Source organism: Dermacentor albipictus, unplaced genomic scaffold, assembly GCF_038994185.2.
Source record: "Dermacentor albipictus isolate Rhodes 1998 colony unplaced genomic scaffold, USDA_Dalb.pri_finalv2 scaffold_13, whole genome shotgun sequence".
NCBI lineage: Eukaryota > Metazoa > Arthropoda > Arachnida > Ixodida > Ixodidae > Dermacentor > Dermacentor albipictus.
The window spans coordinates 13,183,543-13,210,905 of NW_027225567.1; the positions used below are offsets into that span (position 1 = coordinate 13,183,543).

Sequence of the window (27,363 nt, forward strand, 5' to 3'; positions counted from 1 at the left end):
AATACACTATAGTCGGATACAATTTTAGAAAAAAGGGGAGGCCCCGCCCAGACGACCGAAGCGCGACAGCCGCTTGACTCCGCGACTAAAATAATCCCACTCAAAAAATTGTGCTTCTGAAACGCGCAATTCTCGGTATGAACAAAGACTTTTGTATTTTGATGACTGGTTTAGTAGAGCTCTCATGTGCTACAGCACATGCTGGATCGCGACAAAAAAATAACCCCGTGCCTTCCATAACGCTGCCCGTCGTCTGTTCTTTAGCTTCATTGCAAGCGACAAAAGTAGAAAGAGCAGCTCTGCATGGCTTTTGCGCTTGTTTACATGTACACGGCACATTAACCACTCCTTTTCCGAGCTTAAAATGAATTGAACAAGTACATATATAAAACAATGCATTTATCGCAACCAAACCTGGGGCGTGAATACTCGAGGTAGGAAAGGTACAAAGGCTTCATTCATCGTTTTAAATAAATACTCTTGGTGTTAAATAGCATAAAATTTATATTTTTTGGTTTTGTGTTCTCACAAATTTTTTCCTTCTCACTTTTTTTTGCGAGCCTGCAATCTCGCCAGTTCGCGCAAGGCATTCCGTGCGAGTTTTCCGACATGGAGCCCAGCGAGGGGACATCGGAATGCGATCCTTTGTTGCCGAACGAGACTTGTGTCGCCTCGATGTCCACACTACCAAGGAACCTCGGCAAAAACAAGAGTGGCCACATCCTGAACAGCGATTCACGCAAGATGATCCTCCACTGCTACACGTATTGGCGTAACGGGGAGCCTGAGCACAGCGTGGAGGCCACGACCAAGTTTGTCGCCGAGATGCTCGATGTCAGCGAAAGCACAGTGTTCATGCAAGGTGAGGAGGGAGGACAAAGCGTCGCATATTTCGGGTGGCAAACTGTCGACGCCCTCGCGAAAGCGCCCACGAAATGCGGAGAAAAGAAGACGCAGGACGAAGTATGACAGCTTCACGTTGTTCGCGCTAAGGTCATGTGTGCACGATTTCTTTCGCCGCAACGAGATACCGACGGTCTAGAAGATAACTAACGAGTTCTCGAAGCGTATGGATCTCCCATCACTGAAGTGGTGTACTGTGCGTCGTCTGCTTGTCAAGGTCGGATTCAAGCACGAGAAGAGGAGCCGCAATTCGCTGCTGATCGACCGGGATGACATAGCTGAATGGCGGAATCGCTACCTTCGTGACGTGGAGCGCTACCGGTCGGAAGGCCGAAAGATCTTTTTCCTGGACGAGACATGGGTGACGGCGGGACACACTCGGTCGATGGTGTGGACAGACACCGTGGTGCAGGAGCGCGGACGCCTATATGCTCGAGCAAATGGCCTGTAGAAGGGTCTGAAACAACCTTCTGGGAAAGGCCAGCGCCTGATTGTGACGCACATCGGCAGTGAGGATGGCTTCGTCGACGGGTGCTTACATATATTCCTAGGTCAAAAAACGGGCGACTACCACGAAGAAATGGACGGCAATCGCTTGGAGGGACGGTTTAATGACGTTCTGCAGAAGTTGCCTGCTGGTAGCGTCATTGTTTTGGACAATGCACCTTACCATTCCCGGAGAGAAGAGAAATTACCTACGACAGCTTGGAAGAAGGAAAAAATACAGGAGTGGCTCAAAAGCAGTAACATCACCTACAGCGAAAGGATGGTTAAAAAGCAGCTTCTTGAGTTGGTAGCATCTGTAAAGACATGCTTTCTGAGCTACATCGTAGACAATGCAGCTGAAAGGGCCGGTTGCATTGTACTTAGGCTCCCACCGTACCACTGCGAATTTAGTCCGGTTGAGCTCGTGTGGGCAAAGGTGTGAATGGCATCGCTGCGGACAACAGAGATTTCAAGCTGTCCACGGTCGTCTTGAGGGAAAAAATCAAGCACGTAACGGCGGAAGACTGGAGGAAGAACATTCACCACGTGATGGATCTGGAGGCAAAGTTCAGGCTTGATACGTGTGGGAGTGACCACATCCAACCCATCACCATCCAGCTGGGTGAAGATGACAGTGAAGAAAGCGACTCCGACTGCGAGCTGTCGGGCATTGAGCCACTCGATCAAGCATAACAGCTTCTTATTAACGAAAGAACAGCCCTTATTAGGGCTCCCAGAATTTTGCCCGTGGGTTCACAGCAGCCAAGCATTCTCCCGTGACCTCTCAAATAAATAAGCAGTTCATTTCGTGACACATTCCTTTCAATGGAAGCTCAATTCTGAAAAAAGCAACATCCTGCACAGATCGTGCTCAATATAAGTATTGGCATAGAAACGTGCTGAAATGCTGGAAAATCTTAATGCAAATACAATTATTAACCGTAAATAAATATGTGGGGCCCAAAATGCTCGTTCGGGCAGCCACTATTCAGCTTCGCACGAAAAAGCAGTAAACGTGAAATCGACGGCCACTCTTAGCAGCCTGCACGCTAAAGCACATTCATGGGGTCACATTCCTTATTTTGGTTATATGGCTCAGGCAAGTCTTGCGGTTAAGAGAACAATTATCAAACATCATTAGCTTAGTGAGGCCCAAAATACTCATTGGGGTGGCTATTCGTAGCAGTAGTCGAGGGCACGCTTGAAAGGCACCGTTTGCAGTCTGCACATCAAATCACAGTCATGCTACATCCATTGTATTTGTTTATCTAACCAGGCAAGTAACAGGAATGTAAGCACAATTTTTCACCCTGAATAGCTCTGCTAGCATCGTTTGTACTAAAACATGCTGAGTAAAGTTGAATGTGTTTTATTGAGGCAATTATTTAATTCACAAGCCATCGGCATAACGATCGACGGCCAGGTTCAGACAATGACAATAGTGAAGTAATAAATGGTGAAAGTTGCAAAAGCTATCAGTGCACAGCTTTGTTGGGCTCCATTTACTGAAAAAGTGTAACGATGAAAGTGTCAGACAGGAAATGACAGGCCACTGCACAATGTTATTCATGTTGAAAATTTTTACCATCGTATGTGATGGGCAGCGAAACCATCTGTTTACTAAGACTTAAAGCATGAATAATGCACGAGCATAGCAAGGTGCTGTTTCACAAAATGCAGCTTTTAATGTGCACTTCTGGCGAGCTGCCACAATCACTGATAGATAAACATGAACAAGAGGCAAAGTTACTGTGCAACCCACATGACGCTTTTAAGAAAATGCATCTGTCAACCTATCTGTTTTCATAGGCGATCAAAATTTGTTTTGAGCAAGTTGGTTAATCACAGTGCGGCAACAACACAAGAAGCGAGGGCAGAAAACATAGCGAGAGACGAGGTAGACCAGTGAGAAAGGTTTTAATGAGATGGAAGAGGCCAGCCCTGCAGTCTACGGGAGTTAGTGCTTTGAATGAGATTGGTTCATGAAAATGTGTAAAAATACTTTGCTGGAGGAAAACTAGCAAAAACGAATGCTAGCATGAAATAAAAGGACAGAAATAAGCGTAAATGCAAACACGCATGGAAGCAGGCACGTATTCACAGACAAACGCAAAAACTAAGAAAATCTCACATATAAAGAAATGTGGGAAATAAAGAAAATTTGACAAACGCAAGAAAACATACCCACATTTATACGCGGGTATAGGTATTATAGGAGCGGGTTCACAAGCTGCTGTGCCTACCTTCTCGTATGCTTTTTTTTACCGGTCTCTTAACACTGTCTTGGGAATTTTTAATTGCAACATATCACGAGGATCGAAAAGCAACGCGAAGCTGTGTTGTGGGAAACCATATCGACCGCTGGCAACACAACTTATGCGTGACTGTGCCACAGTACGCATTCTACAGCTTGCGCGAGCGGTGAGCACTGGTGGAAAGCAATCAATCGACGGTGCTATATACACAACGCTCAAACACCGCCGTTAGACGCTCGGCTATCTCACTGCTAACAACGATCGTTCACGCTAAGTTGACGGTGACAAATCTTTGCGTTGGAGACTTCTTTTGCAAATATTTTCTGTTGAGACGCTCGTAGGTTTGTTTCATGCACGCACGCTTTTCTCATTTCTCCTGAGAATGGTTTTGCTCCATCACTTCACCCCGTCCGACGAGAAATGCAGCGACACAGTACACGAACACACCCGCCGCTGACAGTAGGCACCAGACTTTGGCAAACTTTTCTCGTCGTAACTTCACTCGGGAGCGAAATAAAAAAAAACATGGAACAAACACGCAGGATATGTGTTTGCAGCGGTCGCCGCGGGATCCTGTTTTCAGGCAAAGCGTAGCGCAGTGTCAGCGATGCTCGCTGCAATGTTTCTTCGCCGGATCACGGCTTAGAATAAACACACGCGGCACAAATGCCGCATCGTAAGCTCCCAGTAATACTTCCGGCATGACAGACGATTACAAACAGTTTGGGAATTCACTGTAACGAGGAGTTGACGCGCACAGCTGACGCGACTTGGCCCAGTTCGAAGCCCGGGCGGCCATCTCCGTCGGCCGAGTCACCGGCAGTCCGGCCCATGACGTCGGTCCAGAGTACGCGCCCATTGGTGGATGCTCGTGTGCATCTGCCTCGGAGGAGTAAACGCCCCCTTTTTTTCTAAAGTTGCATCCGACTATATAGCTAATACGCGTTTCCAAAAGAACTTGGCTACAATACACGCGACAGTACGCTACTAATACATAAAGGTGGCCACAACACAGGCCCTCAACCAGATCGTGCTGGACGCTCGCATAATTCCTTCTACTCGCACTCAAGACAATGCGTGGGTGCAAAGCCTGTCTTCAGTCGTTCAGAAGACAGAATTTTCGAGTTACATGTTCCTGGTGTTAGAGCTCCTTGGTTTTATCTTTTGCGCGTTCTGTCGGCGCAAGCAACACACTCCCGTGTTACCGCTCTTGACAATTGCTCGTCGCGTTTTCGACAAGCTTGAGTACCGAAAGGAGGCTTAAGTTGTTGCGGGGCCACAAAAATTGTCGCAAACTCGGCCCAATGACGTAAAACTATTCCAATATGTCTTTATTCCAATATCCTGTCGTCAAACTTGCGTAACCACCGACGCAAGCATCCGGCGGTCACCCGCTGGGTTTTCTGAAGAAAACAACCAAGCGCTCATCTCATTTATATAGGAGGTAAATTTTGTTGTCCTTAAAAACGAATAACATTACCTACACTGAGCGGCTTGTCTTATCTAATTGGCTGACGAGAGGCGAGGAGCACGCTCAAGTGCAGAGGGCTTATATGGGGCCTAGCCAAAGCACTGAAAATCGATAACTGGATTAAGAGGGCAGTGCCGGCATCTGCGATTGGTGCGCTTTCCTTTACTTAGCTTACGATGGCTGGTCGAAAATCGCGGCGGCATGCAACAGAAGGTTAAGAATGCTGCTAAAATGAATCCTCAGCAAAGAAGAGTTGGTAGAGCGATGTTTTAAACGGGCCGTAAGTGCTAGAAAACGTTACACGTATGCGTCTGGTACGGCTTTCGTCGTGCCTGCGCATAAAGTCATTCGACGGTTTCGTCTGCATAACAAGACGACTACAACATCTACGGAATTAGTGGCAATAAGAGAGGCCGTTCAATATATTGCGCGACAGCCTCCTCAAATATGGACAGTTTTCAGTGACGCAAAATCGGCTCTTCAACTACTTAGAGTGGTGTTGAAAGAAAGCGCTTACAGAGTGTTGGCTCTTCAAACTGCCGAGCTCTACACTTTAGCGCAAGAAAACGGCCACCACATCACATTTCAGTGGATTCCTAGTCACTGTGGTATACAGGGCAACGAACTGGCCGACGCCGAAGCGAAGAAAGCACTCAAAGAACGAGAGTCACTGCTTTCAATTCCTTTTTCAAGAGCGGACGCCAACTGTCTCCTCTCCAGCGTCATCCGAAAATTGACAGCAAAGCACTGGGACAATCCGGATAATCGCCACAGACGACTCCAGAGATTGGACCCCACCATGAATTTTAGGCTACCACCGAAAATTCCACGAAGCTGTGCCAGTCTTCTGCACAGACTAAGGCTGGGGGTAGCGTTTACGCGCGGATACGTGCACCTCATGCGACGCACCGAGTCTCCACACTGTGAGGTGTGCAATGTGACTGAGACTATAGGTCATGTGCTTTGTGACTGCGCTAAGTTTGTGGAAGAGCGTGATAGGTTGGTCAAGGACCTTACGCGTCTCGACAGCGCACCGTTGTCGGAGGACGTTATTTTAGGCCCTTGGCCAGACGCTCAGTCGAGTTTCAAGGCCATCAAGGCATTACTGAACTTTTTAAAAATTACGGGCCTGGATTGCAGACTTTGAGCACGCCAAATTGCTTGCCATATGTTCTACATCTTCCTTCTATCGTCATCGTCACCCATCATGCACCTCTTTCTTCCCCCTTTCTTTCCCTGTTCCCCTTCCCCCAATGCCGAGTAGCTGGCTAGAGGAATATACCTCAGGCCGACCTTTCGGCATTTCGTGTCATTAAACTTCTTTCTCTCTCTCTCTACACAGCCACGCAAAAAGTTTTATTGTACGAAAATAATCCCATGCTCTCCGGCAGGTGTGAGCAGCCAATGCCTGAGCGATCGGCGGCAGCCGTCTTTTATTTCTTTCGGAACGGGGCAGCCTGCGGCTATTCAGAAAAAAATTCATTTTGCATCTTCAATGCAATGCATCATTCAATGCATCTTTAACGCGTACACGTCACTTTGACGTGGTGAGTTTTCGCGGTTTGGTGACGTCGCGTGACACGCAGGTGAAGTGGGGGCAGTCCGAAAACTTTTGACCAGTAGACGAGGTCTAATGGCGAGAAGGCATCGAATGAGAAATAACTATTTTTGTTTTGTTCGGTCGAATCTTGCATAATCACTGTGTACAAGTCATATCGGTTGGGGAGCTATCACGGCTTTAGTGACGTCACGTGAGAGACAGCGAAGTGGGGTGGTTCGAAAAGCGAAGTGGGTGGTTCGTGCTTACCACGCCAACGAGGTATACAGAGGTATACAGCTTCGCTGTAAAACAAGCCCTGAAAGGTTCTTCCGGGTGCCTAAAGACAACAGGTGAGCGCACAGACCCAAAGACATCAGAAGGCGCATGTACGCGAACACGACCCTGTGCATGTGTGTGCTCCATGAGACTCCGGACGTCGTTGCGCCTTGATTGTGCTACACTTCCCACTTACCGGGAGAGAAAGCTGACAAATGGATGTTCCTCCTCATTGTCATCTGGTCTATTCTTTTTCTGTGCCAAGTGTCAATCTGCAACTTCAGTATCTCGCCCAGCTTTCCATACCGCCCTCAGTGGTTTTTCTGTTTCTGACCGTTCTACAAACCTACTAACAGCTGAAAAATTACTTTTCCTGTTTATGTGTTATCTCATTAATTGCCGATTGAAAAACCGCGCGACAACCTTCATGTGTAGGCATGATACGCTTTTCTTTTCTGGAAAGCATAAGCATTGCAAGTGTCCTTTATGGAGATTTTGCAGTTCGTGTTTACTACACAAAGGTGTGCCCAGTAGGTATGACTTAGTGCCTTAAGTGAGGTAATTTTACTGCAAAGCATTGCATTCTTGGTGAAAGAAAAGTCGTGTTATTGGCTTATTTCACCTTGTCTTTGATTGAGGAATAGGCCTTTCTGCGAACGTTTTCTATGTGCTGCTGCAAAAGATGGCTACCTTCTCCTCCCTCTTGCCACCGTTGCACAAGTTGTGGCCAAGTGCAAAATAATGTGATAATGTGTATTACCATTTTTAGCACAATGTTTCTTTTTTTGTTCTGTCATGTCTTTTTACTTTTGTTCAGTAGTAATGAACATTTCGCGCATTTCGTATACTTTTGTGCAGGTTTATAAGTTCTTGTTTTTGTTTTGCGTATCTCTGTCAATAAAACAATCTTAGCATTTTATTCTATTTTTTAGGTATATTGAGTGTCATTGTTTTTCTCATTACCAGTGAATTTTCCCGTTCTTTAGTTGTCCTGACTATGTCATACACATCGTCCAGTTCTTTGCCTTAGCTCAGTGAGTAGACTCTATATCAGAAGCTCGCAGTGCGCATATCAGAAGCTCTTCTACGTTTTGGTCTTTAGGGTATTATATAGAAATATTTCATATGTGTGTACATGAAACGGCTTTCGCGTTTTTTTGAGTGCCATTTTTTGTTAGTAGTCATGTACATGTCATACATTTTTCACTTTTGTTCATTTTCTGAGCGTGTATCATAAGAAGTTATTCGAAAATATTTCGGAAACGGATGTCAATAAAACGAGGCAAAAGATCTGTGGTCTTGGAAGTGCAATTTTTATATGTTCTGGCATATGCTGGCATATTCACAGTATGGACAGGACTGCGTGCGTGCTAACGCATAAAGAAACCACGACGCACGAGTTCACAAACAATGCCTTGAGTTGCGCGCGCCTGCAGGCTTAAAAAAAAGATACGCGCCACGGACAGACAGACAAAAAGAAAGCAAAGGTGAACGTGCGTGGGGCATGGGGAAGGGTGGAGAAGGAGCGGAGCGGGCCGTCATAATACAAACAAAAAGAAAAAACGAAGAGCGCTAGAGAGAGGAGGCGACACGCGATTCTGTTTCTGTTGCCATGACAACGTAAACAATCACGTGCGCCGCCATTTTACCAAAGTATCGCCCTCTTGCTAAGGCCATAACTGAACGGCTCCTTGTCGCCAGCGTCGAAAGAGCGTCTGCTTAAAAACAGCCATTGGCAGCCATTGGGAGATTCACCCCTGGGTGTCGTTGGCCTGTCATTAGGCAGCGGAAGAAAAGTAAGCCGCAAAGTATAATTTAATTTGTGCGCAGATATACTTAGTTTTGCCGGGAAACAATAAAATAGAATGAAACAATGTCTGTTAATTTCATTTCCCATTCTCTCTCTTTTTTTTATGCTCGCGGCAGCAAACGGTCGGCGTTAATACCAGCGCGATGTATTTTCTGTCGCCAGTTTCCGCTGAGTGTCCCCTCTTGTTGAGATCATTTCTGTATGAGTACACTGTGACCTGCGTTGGCCATGGCTACGTCCGCATCGCCCTCTCTCTGTCAGCGTTCCAAGCGCTAATTGCGTATCTCCTTTCCTTCCGCTCTCCCATGGTGGTGGTCACGTTAGCATGCAGCCCACGAGGACGGCGAGGCGGAAAGAAATGCGAACAGTCCATGTGGCTCCGATCCGTTAACTTGGAACGTTTCACCAGAGCAACGTCCAGATTTCGCGTGAAGTTGGTTGGGAACCAATTTTGTGTGGCATGTATTGTGCGAGACCGCATGCGGTTATCGAGTGACCTCACAACCATTACAGCACTGCGGGACGTCGACTCAAGCACGATTGATATGGCTGTGTAAAGCAGTGTGCTCTCAGTGCATTAAGGTGCGTACCCGTTCTACGCGCCGGGATTCATTAGTAAAAGCTGTCATGCCGCATTTTGCAGCAATACATGGGTATGTATATCCCCCGGTGCGTCATCATCTTCCGGGGCTCAACATCGTGGACGAGCGACTAGTCGCGCCTCACTTTCCATATATGTGCATGTGGCGGTTAAAGCACGGCAATGGACAGTTCGCCATTAAGGGGCTCATATTCATAGCTTCGCTGATCATAAGACATCACAGAGTGGAATGGCACTGATTTTTTTTCGTAAGATTTTCCTTGCACCGACATTTCGTCCTAATTTAGTGAATTCGTCCGATTACTGAATTCCACCTCGATTTTATAACCAATTTACAATAATTCTGTGATATATCATGTAATAGCAGATGTTGTGTCTTTATTGCTTAAGGGTGCTTGTTTATGTGTTCATAGTGCAGGCTTGACAAAATATTCACATTTGTTTACATTGCACACGAATATTTTCTAAATTTCTAAAATTTCTATAATTTGCGTTTACGAATTTTAACATATATTTGTCATGCCATTTTTTTTTCAATGTCAACGTCGAAGGATCCATTTTCTTTTTATTGGTCAAGTTTACACAACAGCTGTGTGTATTCAGTTTGGTCGGTAAACTTTGTAAAGCACTGCATAGCTTAACCGTTCGTCACTGTGAATATGCAAGAAAACTTATCTGTACTTTCTGTGGTGATATCTGACGTTGATGAAGCTGCATTACATATTTGTAAAATTTACTGTCAAAGAGATTGTGCATAATCGAATTATAAATTTAAAACATCACGTGCTTTAGGTGCGTGCAGAATTATTTAGTTATGAGTCTCCCCACACTGGCGGCCACCTTATTTATTCTGACTTTGTTGTTGTTGTTTTTTTACCGTGTGCCCAATGTACAGTAAACGAGCGTTTTCTTTTGCTTTTCTCATTTTGTGAGTGAGTGAGTAAGTGAAAAACTTTATCAGCTCTAGGTTCGCTCGTCTTCTGCGGTCTTCAGATGGCTTCGTCCATCTTCTAGCACAACGGTCGGTTGCCCTTAGTCCAGGGCTCCGCTGGATGCTGCTGCCAGTTGTGCTCGCCGAAATAGACCTTCTTGGTCGGCCTGGCGATCGCTGGAGAGCACTCCCTCCCATTGCTCCGCACTCGGGTTTGGTATAACGGGCACCACGTCTACCTTCTGCCATGCCCACGTAATGTGATACAGAGTGGGTGTTTCGTGGCACCAGGGGCATTTGTCATTTTATTGTGTGGGATAAATTTTGCTGAGTACGTTTAGGTTCAGGTAGGAGCCCGTTTGTAGCTGCCTCCACGCGACAGAGTCCTCTCTGCTAAGGGAGTTGTGCGGTGGTGGATACCGCTTTCTGCAGCCCTTGTAGTAATTTACTATCGCCGAAGAGTCTTGGGGTACACGTTTTGTAAATTTTTTTTGTCTGCATTTTACCGTAATCAGATTGCTTGTAGGCAGTAGCGCAACGGCCACGGTGGCTGCGTTCGAGATGTCGCGACACCGAGGCTAATCTGACGAAGCGTCCGCCGTTACTAGAAGCAGCGAAACGGAGCGAAATGATAACAGGTTGAAACAGACGTTCGGAATTGCCCCATATGTACAGCTATCGCACAAACGCAGCTGCACCGGGGTTGCACACACGTGGGCGCGATTCGACATCGGCGTGCGCGAGGAACGAACGCGTCTGGTACGCAGCGTGCGCACGTGAAAGACACTCGCTCCTCTGCAGTGTTTTCTTTTTTCTGCGTGCGCGTGTTTGCGCTCTTTCGTTTCAAGAAAGAGGAAGTTTCTGACACCATCAAAACGAGCATTTGAGCATCTGCATAAAGCGGAGCGCTAGGTGTCGCTTTCTCGTGGCCTATTGGAACGCTCATATCCTTAACTATGATGCGGTCCTGCATTAAGAAACCTTCCGAACAGCCTCTGGCTGTTTCGGATGGGATCTCTCTTTTGTGCAAGTGGCAGTCTAGCCCGTCCATCGGGACCACTGCCGCGATTTCCTGAGGGATGTTGACTCTGACGGCGATCCTCAACCCTTGCGCCGTGGGTGGTCCCGGCATTGCACTCTCGCCGGGATGACGTGTCCATCCCTAATGAATGCCAAAAAATAGACCGACCAGCACAGCCTGCCTGCCTGTTTCAGGCGTTGCGTGGTTTCAAGGCGCCCGCACTTCGGGCGAATCTCAGTGCGCGTCCCTTCAATGTCGCAGGCCTGCATTGTAGCTTGTGCTTTGTGGTTGCATTGCACCGGTAAACATGGATAAATGCGCACTGTCGGAAGGATCTGCAGCGAATATACGAGGTGAAAGTAGCCGTGTAACGCTAGTAATAAATTATTGACATGTAAAATGAAACGTTTCTGCGTTACAATAATCCCTGTCACCAGACATGAAAGAAGCGGGTTAATGACGGTAGCACGAGACGCGTAGAGCAAATAAGAAAGGCGGGTATAGTTTGTGAAATGGCGCCAGTTACAATGTACTTTACAGACATCTACAAGGTAAAAAAAATATTGTCGTAATTGCTACATGCCTGGTACACTATTCACTACCTTGGTATAACAACAGCTCATGTAACGGGGTTTTTAGCCTGTAAAAACGTCTCTAACCCATAAACACCGAGTGATTTTCTAACACCTTTGCCGAAGATGTAACCGAGATGCTAGCTTCCAAATTCAAGTGCCTTCTCCAGTCGAACTTTGCTGCTGCAGCTCCCACATCAACTAGTATTCCTGTGCAACATTCAAACCAAACAAACTTTGACAGTCGGGCAGAGGTTACGTCTGTTACATCCGTGTGTTCTTCACTATCAGTAAGTGCGGGACTTGGCCACTTTTTTTTGGACGCATGAGGCTTGGGACCATCAGCAATAGACGTAATAGTTACCCACTTTCTCCCACTGATTCTCATAAATCTAGGCCGAAAGAAGAAAAAACAGTGATCACCACGAGCAGGATGCGTTCCATTCTGCTGTGGATGTCATCCGTTTTAGATAAGCCATAGCATCAGTAAAAGTTCTTCAATGGAATTGCCACTCTGTATCCCGCGGTTACGTTGACCTTCTTCATCTAGTACACAAACTAATTCCAGGTGTTAGTTTGCATCAACAATCATGGCTTTCGTCGCACCAAAGATTTCCTATTAATAATTTTCGAACATTTCGTTTATACCGCCGAGATAGAGGCGGTGGGCTGCAAGCATTAGTCTCATCTAAAATGTAGCATACAGTAACTGTCACTTTTGAACATGGGTGTTCAGACTGCTAAATTTTAGGATTATATATCTTAACGCCTGGTTGCGCTGCATTTACAGTGTTTAATGTGTATTTCCCGAACGGAGTCAAGTGCACTGATCATCTGGAATAGCTGTGCCGAGACTGTTCAAATACAATGCTTCTTGTAGGAGATTTTAATTCCCAGTATACTTCATGGTGACTTAAAACGGATGCTTGTGGAAAGAGGTTGTGGAATGGGATGCATGACAACAATTCTCAATGTCATCATCATCATCAGCCTGGTTACGCCCACTGCAGGGCAAAGGCCTCTCCCATACTTCTCCAACTACCCCGGTCATGTACTAATTGTGGCCATGTTGTCCCTGCAAACGTCTTAATGTCATCCGCACACCTAACTTTCTGCCGTCCCCTGTTCCCTTCCCTTCACTTGGAATCCAGTACGTAACCCTTAATGACCATCGGTTATCTTCCCTCCTCATTACATGTCCTGCCCATGCCCATTTCTTTTTCTTGATTTCCACTAAGATGTCATTAACTCGCGTTTGTTCCCTCACCCAATCTGCTCTTTTCTTATCCCTTAACGTTACACCTATCATTCTTCTTTCCGTAGCTCGTTGCGTCGTCCTCAATTTCAGCAGAACCCTTTTCGTAAGCCTCCAGGTTTCTGCCCCATATGTGAGTACTGGTAACACACAGCTGTTATACACTTTCCTCTTGAGGAATAATGGCAAACTGCTGTTCATGACCTGAGAGTGCCTGCCAAACGCACCCCTGCCCATTCTTATTCTTCCGATTATTTCCATCTCATGATCCGGATCCGTGGTCACTACCTGCCCTAAGTAGATGTATTCCCTTACCACTTCCAGTGCCTCCCTACCTATCGTAAACTGCTGTTCTCTTCCGAGACTGTTAAAACTGTTATAATTCACGTCAAATTATTTTCTACGTGGGCGTTTCTCTCCTGCATTAGACCTTACTTTCTCTTTTCCTCATATGTCTATTTCATCTTGGACACCTTTGACAATGGAACAAGTCGCGTTCACTTAGCCATTACTTCGGACATATTGCTTTCACGTCAGGCTCCTATGGTTTGGCAAAGACGGTTCGCTGATTACATAACTTGTAGATATGCTATAAATTCTGGCTTATCAGCGTTAACCACTCGCGATGAATAACGGAGAGCTGACTCTGTGGTTTCGCTTTAAAATTCAGCTATTCAGCCGGCTGAGTTTGCGGTTATGTCTAGCAGCTCGCCGTCAAACTCATCTTAACGGAATGAAGCTTGCACACGGGATTATAGGCGAAGAAAAGCAGCATGGAAAAGTCTCTAACGCAATCATTCGCCGAAAAATTGAATGGACTATAAATTACATGCAGCTTCGTTTAAGAACTGTGGCGACAGCCAAAGACAAACAAAACAGCGCACTGCATTCATCTTTGTTGAAACCAGAAAGAACATCGTCACTTTTTAGGCTTTTACCAAAGAAAAAAATATGTTCAATGGACTGGGATGAGGCCATATCTAGTACGGAACTCAAGCTCCAGTCCATCGCCGTCCAGAGGGCCCGTGAAAGAGCGGAGAGGCTTGGCCTCCCGATTCCGACATGGGAGTAGCCAGCGGCGAGCCGGGGGCCCCAACGGGTCTCCACCGGCTAGTCCCTCAGGACCTCAATAAAAGTTCATTGTCTGTCTGTCTGTCTGTCTGTCTGTCTGTCTGTCTGTCTGTCTGTCTGTCTGTCTGTCTGTCTGTCTGTCTGTCTGTCTGTCTGTCTGTCTGTCTGTCTGTCTGTCTGTCTGTCTGTCTGTCTGTCTGTCTGTCTGTCTGTCTGTCCGTCCGTCCGTCCGTCCGTCCGTCCGTCCGTCCGTCCGTCCGTCCGTCCGTCCGTCCGTCCGTCCGTCCGTCCGTTTGTCTGTCTGTCTGTCTGTCTGTCTGTCTGTCTGTCTGTCTGTCTGTCTGTCTGTCTGTCTGTCTGTCTGTCTGTCTGTCTGTCTGTCTGTCTGTCTGTCTGTCTGTCTGTCTGTCTGTCTGTCTGTCTGTCTGTCTGTCTGTCTGTCTGTCTGTCTGTCTGTCTGTCTGTCTGTCTGTCTGTCTGTCTGTCCGTCCGTCCGTCCGTCCGTCCGTCCGTCCGTCCGTCCGTCCGTCCGTCCGTCCGTCCGTCCGTCCGTCCGTCCGTCCGTCCGTCCGTCCGTCTGTCTGTCTGTCTGTCTGTCTGTCTGTCTGTCTGTCTGTCTGTCTGTCTGTCTGTCTGTCTGTCTGTCTGTCTGTCTGTCTGTCTGTCCGTCCGTCCGTCCGTCCGTCCGTCCGTCCGTCCGTCCGTCCGTCCGTCCGTCCGTCCGTCCGTCCGTCCGTCCGTCCGTCCGTCCGTCTGTCTGTCTGTCTGTCTGTCTGTCTGTCTGTCTGTCTGTCTGTCTGTCCGTCCGTCCGTCCGTCCGTCCGTCCGTCCGTCCGTCCGTCTGTCTGTCTGTCTGTCTGTCTGTCTGTCTGTCTGTCTGTCTGTCTGTCTGTCTGTCTGTCTGTCTGTCTGTCTGTCTGTCTGTCTGTCTGTCTGTCTGTCTGTCTGTCTGTCTGTCTGTCTGTCGGTATGGTCTATGGCTCCTTTTGCTGTTCTATACCCCAAAGAAGCGGCGGATTCACTAAATGAAATTGCTAAAGGGCTTCAAGCACGCTTTCCTTCGCAGTATCCCAGACCTAGGAGGATTAAAAGTTCGACATCTGAGTTTGTAGAAGTTACCATGACAGAATCACCCGTTGAGATCGTAACTACACATCAATGAGCTCCTGGACCAGACCGTATCACAACTGGTATGATTAAATTATTGCTTAACTCATTCCGGAATGAGCTCCTGAACATAGTTAAGTGTTCGCTACGATATTAGTGGATCCCGATCTCTTGAAAAATTGCAAAAACCGTGCTTTTTACTTAAAAATCAGAACCTCGGAAATGTCTTGGACAACATTCGGCCGATTGCTCTACATCGAATCTAGTCAAAATTTCAGAAAAAGTAATCTATGTCCGGCTCAATAACTTTACTTCTTCTCAGGGTATTCTGCGCTCGAGACAAATAGTATTTATGCATGAATGTTCTATATGGTCAGCTCACGTTGACACAGAAAGCCGCATTCGATTCGCAGGACTATCAGGAGATGTATCAGCATTGGTAACTTGAGATATTGTAAAAGCATATGACAGCATCAAACATGGAATTTTAATTTCTAGATTAGAAAGCTGTGCTGTTCCAGACTATTTAATAGCCTGAATACAAGTGTTCCTTTCGGGTAGAGAATTCTTTCCTTTTTTCGAACATGGGGAAACATCGGGTACATATAAACAGGCGGGAGGCGTGCCACTGGGATCAGTTCTTTCACCACTTTTACAGAGAAGCTGTTAAGGGCTACTTTCCCCAGTATCGTGTCCGCGTGATGGAAAATAATCACGAAGATAGTGCAATGCCGAGCCGACTCGCAGCTGAGGCCACGCGCGCGTTACGCATTCCCCATACTGGGCCGATCCAGAAGATAGTGAAATGTCGGGCCAACCTGTGGCGGAGGTGCAGTTCGACATTAAGAGGCCCACATACACAGCTTCGCTTATCATCCATCTTCACAGAGGGTAAGGGCACTGAGTTTTGTTTAATATTTTATCTTCTGTCCCAGTTCATCGGGATGGGCAACTCTATCTCTATGCTGCTGAAATCGCATTTTTCTACTCATCACTGGATATCAATTCGTTATACCAAATTGTGCAATCATATTTGTCTGAACTCGAGCCCTGGCTGGACAGACAGTCTTTATCGCTTAACCTCAAGAAATGCTCGTTACTTCTGTTTCCATCATCAAATCCCGTTTTTATTTCTCTTTATTACCGAAATGAGCCGATACCGCAAGTAGCAGCTTTGAAGTAATTAGAGATGACTTATGATGGTAAACTAAAGTGGCAGCAACAATTCGAATCAAATGCTAGCAACGAGAACGTGCAATGACACTGTTGCGCCGGTTCAGTAATAAAAACGCGCTGATGCGTAGAGCTATGTTGCTGAGGATTTATAAACTTTACGACTGCCTAATCCGCGAATTCAGCCGTGTTCTCTTTTCAGGATGTGCAGCATAGAAACTAAGACCTTTAATACTACTGGAGAGGCGAGCGCTAAGCCTCTGTCTTGGGCTGCCAAGTTTTGTGGCTTAACATTGTTGCGGCTTGGGGTGGCGTTACGGCACGGAATCAAAATAGCCTATCGTCGAGTACGTTCACTAGTAGGAATGAAGGCAAAGGGGTTTATTTGGCATTAGTTACCTGGCTCCAGTTACGGAAGCCCACTCCATGCAGGAGCATGTTAAACGTCCGAGTTCACATCAGGACATGTCGGCCCCACTGCACCAAAATTCTCGGCTTTTAATACCGTCGTCATCCCTAGGTGACTCGACTAGGGAATCTGATAACTACATAGCAGCCAATCACCATCATCGAATCGGCTGCGTTACCAAGCCCATGCTATCGCGATTCTCCGCAGCGTTCGCCTCTCCGAAGCCTCCGCACACCCGAAGCATAGAATAGGGGACGGGATAGCAACCTGGGAATCCACAGTCGGCGCCGTTCTTAGGTAGCATTTTTTTTTCATTTATTTGATACTGTGGGCCTTACACAGGCTCACACAGGAGTGGATAGGTATAACACAGCCAAAGAACGTCAAACAAAACATGTCGGAACATATACATGGAAGACTTGCCATACACTAAAATAGTTGTTAACCTAGCAGCTTTTGAAAAAGAAGTGAGCATAATTTTATTTTGGAAGAGAAAAAAGGGAAAAAAGAAAAGCATGCATTCACATATGCTAACGGATTCACGTGTGTTCACATACATTGGTGCATCAGGAACAAACCAATTCCAAAAGGTATTTATAAAAAGGTTAGATCACTAAAAAAAAAAAAAGAGGGAGAATAGCTCGGGAGTGACAAATTTTTCTCAGTTGCGTTTAGCCAAACAATTCTTTAAGTTTAGCGGATAATGCGTCCGTTGATGATAGACCCATGCACTCACATGGTTGCACATTCCGGATTTCTGTGGCAAATGGAAAGAAGGAACATTTGAAAGTATCACAACTCGATAAAAAAGGCCTTATACACTTAGCATGATTGATTCTGCTCGACTGTTGTTAAGGTGGCCCGAGGTAGTCGCTCTTGTTGATAGCTATGTTGCCGTGATAAAGGAAATGCAAGATTTTCATAGCAGCGATACGTCGACGGCTTTCCAGGGTTTATATGGCGGCGCGGTTGCGCATTGCAGTCACGCTGTCACTGCGGGAGTACTTGGAAATAAGTTCGATCAAATAAGCTTGATGTGGATTCCAGACTATGCGGCTGTATTCGAGGATGGCACGCCCGACAGATTTGTAGCTTGATAACTTAACATTCGGTGGCTCTGTTGGTAGCTTTTTATGAAGAAAGCCTAACTGCCTAAACGCGTTCTGGCATGCATGCATGCATGCATGCATGCATGTATGTATGTATGTATGTATGTATGTATGTATGTATGTATGTATGTATGTATGTATGTATGTATGTATGTATGTATGTATGTATGTATGTATGTATGTATGTATGTATGTATGTATGTATGTATGTATGTATGTATGTATGTATGTATGTATGTATGTATGTATGTATGTATGTATGTGTGTGTGTATGTATGTATGTATGTATGTATGTATGTATGTATGTATGTATGTATGTATGTATGTATGTATGTATGTATGTATGTATGTATGTATGTATGTATGTATGTATGTCCCATTTCGGCGTCGTTGTTATTGTTACCTCCAAATATTTAAATGACCTTTTCATCATTAGTGCAGGTGGTCAGGTTGGGTTGGGGGTGTGCCTTTTGTGGACCCGTCTGCAGTGAGTCTCAACTCTGCGTGGAATTCTCGGTAGGCGCTGATGGATGGGGGGGGGAGGGGGTTGCCTCGTGGCAAACATCTAATTAACGCCTTTGACCATGTTGAAACGTGACACAACGTACTTTATCTGGAGTCCGGACTTATTCCGCTTGAATCCAGATTTAAGCAACTTACTGTCCTAGCCTTCCTGAAGCTTTACGATGCATCCTTCTCCCATTTGGAGCCCGTTTTCATCAATTCTCCCGAATCATTTTTCATAACAGGTTGACGGCGTTACCAACAGCCACAAGTTGCTTTTGCTCAGGGGCTGTTATCAAAACTTCAAATTCGTATACCAAACCTGATTTCTCCAAAATCTTATTCGTTCAAGGTAAAACTGATCTAGATGACATTTTTCCGAAACACGCAAAACTTCTTCCTGCTCGCATATTTGAAGGTCTCCTCTAAGATCATCTTAATCAACTTCCGTCTCACTTGATAATTTTAACGGACGCATCACAAAGTTTAGAGAAGGTCGCTGTTGGCATCTTTTCAAATCAGCTTAACTGATCTTTTGCTCTCCGTCTAGCTGACTACACTCCAATGTTCCTTGCTGAATTCCTGACGATAATTCAAGCCATACGAAAATTAAGTTCACAGAAAGTTCACGCAATAGTGGCTGCAGACACGCTTTCGCTCTGTACACATTTAATTTCTAATAATAGGTCACACCTGTTGAGTATATTGTCGAGTTTTATCCCAGACAATTTGTCTCAAGTCCGCTTTGTCTGTGTCCCCGGACATAGTGGAATCTTTTTTAAATGAATCAGCTGACTCGCTCGCATCGTCATCGCTAAGTGGCCCGGTCTTAACTGTTCTTGCTGATTTCTCTTTGATAAAAGGAGCTAGATTCAAATGCTTTTTATTGTTGACTTGCAATAAATTATCCTTACTTTCCGCAGATGATTTTCGACATCTAAAATTTCGGTGGAATAGGAGCAAATGCCTTTCACGCCAATGCGAGGTGAGTGAGTAAAAACTTTATTTAAAATAAAGAAATTAAGGCATTATGGTTGGGGCCCCATTGCAGGGCCCCACTGGCATGAGCGGCTCACTGGGCTTGGTCAATAACAGCCAATTGGCTCTCCCGACCCTTCTCCGCAAGCCATGCCTCCCACTGCATATTCTTAATTAGTGGATATTGGTGTATTATGTGGCTGTCTGTGTGTGGAGGCCTCCTGGGGCACTCTCATGTGAGGTGTCTTAGTGTTGGGGTGTCTGTGCACCACGGGCACTCATCAGTGAACCTCGTGGGGTGTATTCTGTGTAGGGGGTGCAGGTTGGGGTGTGTATTCGTCTGAATACGACGCAAGTCCCTCTACGGTTGGCTGTTTAAAATGTAGCGAGGATGACCAAAACGTTTCCGCTCCTGCCTTTGCTGTAGGAGGATGTCGCGAGAATTCGGTTGAAGGTCGTCGCTGGGTCGTGCCGTTGCTCGGACGTTTAATCCTCGAGCAGTGCGGTCTGCCCTCGCGTTTCCTCCCAGTCCCTCTTGTGCCGGACACCATATCATAATGTGGTGCCCTTCTAGTTGATAGTCTATGATTTTGATTATTGATTGGGGTAATGTTCCATTTAGAAACAGGCGGCAAGCCGCACGTGAGTCCGATAATATGATAGCTGAATTGGTTTCGTGCTAGGCGTCCTGAACGGCGAAGGCAATGGCTGTAGCCTCAGCCACGCATGCCGAGGTGGTTTTGAAGGATGCCGTTGCTATGTTGTTCTGACACGTAGAGACTATGGTGAAGGTGTCTGAGCTGGTTCGACTGGCATCCGTATAGTACACTCCTGGTCCCATGCCAAAACGCTTGTGAAGAGTCTTTACCCTTGCTGTGCGTCGTCCGGGATTCTACTTGGCGTGCCTGTTTTGGGAAATTGGGGCCACCGCGATGCGCAACTGAACGTTGTGGTCCATCTATGCCGTTTCCTCTCCGCAATACTTGGGTCTCGGGGCAAAGCCTAACCTCGCCAATACTTCCCTGCCCCGAGTTGAAGAACAAAGCCAAACATCATGCGATGCGACGTTAGAAAGTTTCCGCTGTAGAGTTCCCCACCTAAATCTTTACCGTCACAGATCTGGTTTATCCTTAACTATCCTGGGCTCTTCTCGTAATAAAACAGAAACTGTTGACCATTCCTTTCTCTCTTGTCACCACTTCTCCTCCATCCGCACAATGTTCCTCATATTTCCAGCTAGTAAATAAGTTTGACACTTACAGCACCAAACATTGTCTTTTGGTGCCTGTGAATTAGGCACAAGCCAGGGTACGAATATTAGAGCTCTGCACAGGTTCATGGAAGCATCCGAAGGTTACGCTGCTAGGGTACCGACTGTGGGACATTTTATTTTTTTCATTCGTTTTTCAGTTTAATTTTAGTCGATGTATAGCTACTCTCAAAGTCTGTGTTACCAGTTAATTGCCAATTGATTCGTTCTAAATGTTCGCCTTTAACTCTTTTGGGTATGTTGTTGGGTGTACGTTTCAATCCATCCAGTGTAGCCAATCTCCCTCATGGGTACAAGCCACTATTTGAGGCAATAACTTCATACAACTGCACTCAAACCTTTGTAAAGAAAAGCAGTCTGGCGGATGCACAACTCTTCCACGTCGTATCTTCGGCCACCAGTTCTGTTGGCCACCTATTGGGCAGCGCTCATAACCCGTGACTGCCCCGTTAAGCGCAGCTCTCGTGATCAGAGTTCTGGTTCGACGGCGCCGCGTTTACTGTTCGCCGAATGCTAACGCAGCGAGGACGCAAAATGGCGATCCGAAAAGAGGAGGACAATGAACGGCCATGAAATAGGGGAGAGGGAGCTTCAATGCGTGTGGTCGGAAAACTTTGCTTTAGACGTGGCTCCACGTCAAAGCTACGCGAGCTGCCGCGAAGCCATGCTTCATGTCTAAATTCGTGCCTAATCCGCACACCGTCTTTACCGGTAAAATTTTTGAATTTCTTGGTGTGGCTTATACGCTCAAAAATACATTACTACTGTGGCGCAGTAAATACGAGTTTTCTTTTTCTTTTTTTTTCTTTTGAGTAGCGGAGTACAGAAACAACGTAGGCACGGCCTTTATTATCACTCCCACAACGACGTCCGTTCACTGAAGCCGCGTCAGGCTGATGGAGGGTGGTGTTAAATCCTGACGTTAACTACTGGAGCCACGGCTCTGTTTCTGAGGTTTATCGGGAGGTCTTCCCTGCCGCGGTTTTGCTGGAATGCGCATGTGGTGCCTCGGTGTCCTGGTGTAGCTTGTTCGCTTCAATACCTGGCTGGCGCAAACTCTTGGGTTCTTCCTTCGGTCCGGCGCCACGCACGGTCTTAGAGGGGTGTTTCGGACTCGGTCGTTCGCTACCCCTTTCCCTCAATGGTGGACCTCCGTCGTGCGTGGAGAGCTCGCCACTGCCGGTGGGAAAGGAGCCAGGGTCAAGTACCACAGCCGCCTCCAGGCTGATGTTGCCCAAGTCTGCAGCGCCGAAGCGGTCCCCGAGCAGCGTAGCAGGGATATTTGTGACGTTGCCGATGTCGTCCGATGTCGTGATGTTGCCGGTGTCCATGGCGCTACCGCCATCGTGGGCTTCTTTTGCTTTAAGCGTGGCTTCTCTTAACACGTACGTCACTGCCAGCAGCGCTACCACAGTGAATGTGACCCCGACGGCTGTTATCTGAACGAACCTCATCGCCGTCCTGCGATGCCAAGAACGGCGTTATTTAACGACACGTTACTGCGTCCTTTCTTGCCCGAGAGTACAAAAGTGCATGTTTCCCAATTAACAGCTACGTAGTGACTGCAATAAGCGAGTACATACCATTGCGCTAATTAACACAGGCGGCACGAGTAATTGGCCGCGGTACGACAACAATCAACTCCTGCCTGTCTGCCTGAAGTTGGGTATTATGAGAAACTAAACAAACAAAGACACGTCTTCGCAACAAACAAAGATCTCACTTCTTAATGCGAAGACGTGGGATGGTTCCTCACCTGCGGCAAGTTGTTTTTGCATCCACTTTCATTGCCATTAATTTATCATTTCTTTAATTCATTTACGAAGTACAAGTCATTTTCCCTGTGTTTTCCTTGGTGTCTTTGTTTGTTGGCTTCTCATGATATGATTAAGAAGAATCGGGCCCCTCGGTTAACCCCCTTGTCTTGATGTTGGGTATTGTTACACCTGTCAACCGTCTCACATTTTTCGTATATAAAGCGCACAATTTTGACTTGCACGTTCTACGATTTTACGAATGTTTCGGCAGGTTTTACGAAAAATAGATTCTGTTCGCGGCGAAGCTCTAAAGTCGTCAAAGGAAGGGGGCGGTGCAAGATTGCAGCAAGTGCACGCAAAGAAACAAATTGTGGTATGTCTGCGGTGTCTGTGACCTCCGAGGAGAGGAAGGGCGGTCGCCGTATCTAATAGGTAATGTTTAAGTTTATTCAAAGGCACGAAATCGGAAACAGCAATGTCGCTGGAAAATTAATCTAAACACATTTGTTGTTCCTATCTTCCCGTTAAATAAAAGGCGTACGTATCCCACAAAGAAGTGTGTGCGCAGGGTCAACTCAGGAAATGCGTGTTACTCCTTGTTGTAAGTCTTAAAGCGCAATATTAATTAAGGGCGCGTAAGCATTTTTCACAAATAATTGCCGAAAATTGGAAATTATGAAAAGAAAAGAAATGCGAACTTTTACAACTGTGAACCTCTGTACCAAAAACAGACATCGTAATTCAGTAAACTACTAGTGCGTGTGTGCAGCGGAGAAATATGAGTTTTACAATAGATTATGTTAAATATTTTCATTGTTCGCATGATTTCCTGCAAAATTCAGGACGCGCATTCAGAAAAAGTACTTGCACTATAACGTTCGTAAGTGCAGATGCCCGCCTATACTGATGCAAGACATTTCATTAGCCAAGGAAGCCGCCCAATTGCAGCATTCACGTATCCAGGGGGGTTCCAAGGGGGAGTCCGAAATTTTCGGACTCCCCCTTCCCCCCTTTACCACGGAACAAAGTCTCAGGAGGTAGGCTCTGAAAGAGTGACATGGATGAAAGGGAATGCTTGAATGTGAAATCAGGGAGAGGGCTATTAGCGGTCGGAAGGGGGTTGGGTTGCCATGGGGGGATCCCCTCTCCCATGCACAGAACATTGCAGCACCGCTCATGGCGCGCCTCAACCTCATTCGGGATCGTTTTAACCATAACTGCTGAGGGGGGATCAGCACTAGCGATTCCAACACACATAAAGACGTGACGAGCGCGTGCATAAAACTTGGGGGCATTGTTCCTCTCGACCAGGCCTTCGTGTCGTCGAAAAGCGTCTCAATTCTAGTACTTGACCGAATAGTCAACCATACTGTACCGAAGAAAAGCATTCAGAAAAGATTGCGACTCAACTGTCTTTGAAAGGCATGATAAGGACACACCCTTCCCCCATTTTTTTAAAAGCGAAGTTTGCCTCTTCTTGCGACTTTCCGACTGCTGCTGCTGTCTGGCACACCTAGTCGGAGGGTGCTTCAGAGCGTGTGTATACATGACAGGAGCGCGGTAGAGAGGGAAGGCGACGGCAGAAACTCGTTTCGACCTTTGCACCACGTCAAATGTGCAGCATTCCCTCTGGTGCTCCCTGGGCGTCGCCACACTATAGCTTCTTGTCATCCGTGACCCCTCGCAAAAGCATAGCAGAAATCACAGCGTTTACCTTTCTACTAACGTGCAAGTCCAGAGGGAAGCTATATAAAATTGAAGAAAGGAGGGGGGGGCAGCAGAGAATGGGTAGAACCGAAGCCGTAGCGAAACAAGTCAATAACAGTCATAACAATAACAAGAGGGGGGGAGGGGGAGCGATAGGGAAAAGTGACGTCAGAACATGACAGCGGTTGCGGGCAAACGGATAAATATACGCTCAAGGCACGGTACGGTATATTTCTGCTATTTCTGAAAAATAAATGTCATGCAAATTTGTCAAGCGGGTAACTTATGCAGCGCGTGCAGAAGCAGAGCCGCATTAGAGCACACCGTAGGATCTAGGCGACCTTATGGAGGCGGTCACATGTCAAATCAACACTTTTGTTTTCATGCACGGTATCTTTGCAGCTACGGAATCGCTGGACGTCGCGGGTTTGATCCCTACCGCGGCAGCCGCATATCGACAGGGGCGAAATAAAAAAAAAAAAACGCCCGTGTACATAGATTTAGGGACACCTTGAAGAACACCACGATGTCAAAATTAATCTGGAATCGGCCACTGCGAACTTTCCTTCGTCCGTTGTTTTATTTGGCGCCTTCGTTGTAATCATGTGAAACCAACCTACCAGCACGTTTCAGTGACTACAAGCGCGAAGCGAGACAATCACAACAGCTCGCGCGCGACGCCATCAGCGGAAGTGCGCCGCGCCGCAAAAAGACGAGGAGAAAAAAAAAGACGAAGGCATGGCCCATAACGTATGCGTTACGCGATCCTGGAGGTCCAGTATGGGGCAACGCAGGGACGAGACGTTCATTTGAGGAATCGCCAGCCGTTTGTGCGCAGGTGCAAGTAAGAGCGGGCGCGAGAGAGAAAATCTGGGGGCTTCTGCTCCTTTAATATATGACTCTGCTGAGGCACTACGGAGGAGGCTTCTTAGCGCGTGTTGTATGCGTTTGTGCCCTAGCCATGCCGGCATCGCGGAGTGCGGTCGAGTAGGTTTAGGCCCCGCCGCTGGCTGCCCGCGCGGTGAGGCAGTGGGAACGAACGCCCCATTTGGTGATCGCGGTGTCCGAAGGGGCAAGGTTCTAACTGATGTTGTATAAGTCGCGGGTCGCTTTTTTCGTCGTGACGATAGATTTTTTACAAGTACTGCTCCATTAGGGCACGTGTATCTAGCAAACGGAAGCCTCAGGAGAGCACCTGAGGGTATAAAAAGCAGGCGGTGCAGGATTTCCAGGACACCCAAGGGATAGCGGGGGGATCAAAGCTGAAAGCACGGCGGCCCGTGGGTTGGGGCCGCAGAGGCCGAAGCGTGCCAGGGGGTATGCGCGTAAAAAATTGGCTGTCCGCGATAGCGAACAGCCGATCTTATACACCCCTGGCACGCGCAGGCCTCGGCGAGCCGCAACCCACGGACCAGTCCGGGTTCTAGTTTGGTGTCACCGTTGCCGCTTTAGTGTCCTGGAGGCGCCGCCGATGATGCGAAATAATGACACGTTGTTACAATTAGAAAAAAATAACACGTCTGAATAAATATAATTACGTTCAGCCGCCAACTTGTGACGCTAAGTTCAGCACTACCGTGTCCCGTGACTTCTGCAACACCATAAATTATTTAGAGGCTAGAATTGAACATAAATGAAAAGTGCCCTGACCCAGTCAGAACACCAGTCAGACCTTTGCCTCTGAAGGTACGTCGGACAGACTTTCTCGCGCCCGCGGCGCTGGTGCAGAGTCAGTCATCATCACCGGTGGCCTTCCAGTCACTTGAGTTCAACCGCGGTTGCGAAGGCGCTCTACCTTCTAGATTTTCAATATATGTGGCTGGGGCTCCACTACGTTCGCTGCTGCTCCCACAGAAACATCTGTGATGTCATTTACAAGGTACATTGCCGTAAGGCGCGAGAAGGCAACTGGTCAATAAACCCAGTTGGGTTTATTGACCAGTTGCCTTCACCCTAAAAGATCACGTTCTCGTGACGCCTGCGGCAAAAAAAAGACGTTCCACGTCCGCCGCCAAGGTCTGTGAGTGGTGGCGCTGGCTAACACTCCCAGAGTTCTGCTAGGACACATAAATACCCAAGAAAGTGGATGGGAAAACAACGCCGCGGTAGCTCAATTGGTAGAGCATCGCACGCGAAATGCGAAGGTTGTGGGTTCGGTTCCCACCTGCGGCAAGTTGTTTTTTCATCCACTTGAATTTCCATTACTTTATCGTTCCTTTATTTCATTTATTAAGCACAAGTAATTTCCCCTATGTTGTCCTTGGTGTCAGTGTTTGTTGGCTTCTTATGATATGACTAATAAAAATCGGACTCCTCGGTTAACCCCCTTTCTTCTCGTTCATTATAGAACTCCTCAGCCACTTGAACTATCTCATCCATATTAGTAATGGTATTGCCGGCTTTGTCTCTTAACGCATACATCTGATTCTTGCCTATTCTTGGTTTCTTCTTCACTGCTTTTAGGCTTCCTCCGTTCCTGAGAGCATGTTCAAATCTACTGTGTTACGCTTGTTGATTAACTTCGAAAGTTCATCCAGTTATATTCTAGCTGTAGGGTTAGAGGCTTTCCTACATTGGATTTTCTTGATCAGATCTTTCGTCTCCTGCGATAGCTCACTGGTATCCTGTCTAACGGCGTTACCACCGACTTCTATTGCGCACTCCTTAATGATGCCCATAAGATTGTCGTTCATTGCTTCAACACTAAGGTCCTCTTCCTGAGTTAAAGCCGAATACCTGTTCTATAGCTTCATCCGGAATTCCTCTAGTTTCCCTCTTACCACTAACTCATTGATTGGCTTCTTATGTACCAGTTTCTTCCGTTTCCTCCTAAAGTCTAGGCTAATTCGAGTTCTTACCATCCCATGGTCACTGCAGCGCACCTTGCCGAGCACGTCCACATCTTGTATGATGCCAGGGTTAGCGCAGAGTATGAAGTCTATTTCATTTCTAGTCTCGCCATTCGGGCTCCTCCACGTTCACTTTCTGCTAACCCGTTTGCGGAAGAAGGTATTCATTATTCGCATATTATTCTGTTCTGCAAATTCTACTAATAACTCTCCCCTACTATTCCTAGAGCCTATGCCATATTCCCCCACTGACTTGTCTCCAGCCTGATTCTTGCCTACCTTGGCATTAGCAAATTAGCAGAGTTATG

At 46.8% G+C, this 27,363-nt stretch overlaps 1 protein-coding gene and 1 non-coding gene across 2 annotated transcripts in view; one reads left to right on the forward strand and one right to left on the reverse strand.

The window, feature by feature from the left end:
• Window positions 1–27,363, reverse strand: part of LOC139051613 (probable phospholipid-transporting ATPase IM) — a 49,668-nt gene that overhangs the window by 12,547 nt on the left and 9,758 nt on the right. The gene's annotated exons all lie outside the window — the stretch shown is intronic.
• TRNAS-CGA (transfer RNA serine (anticodon CGA)) lies at window positions 26,306–26,378 on the forward strand. The gene has a single exon. It is a non-coding gene; the product is annotated as a tRNA-Ser (tRNA).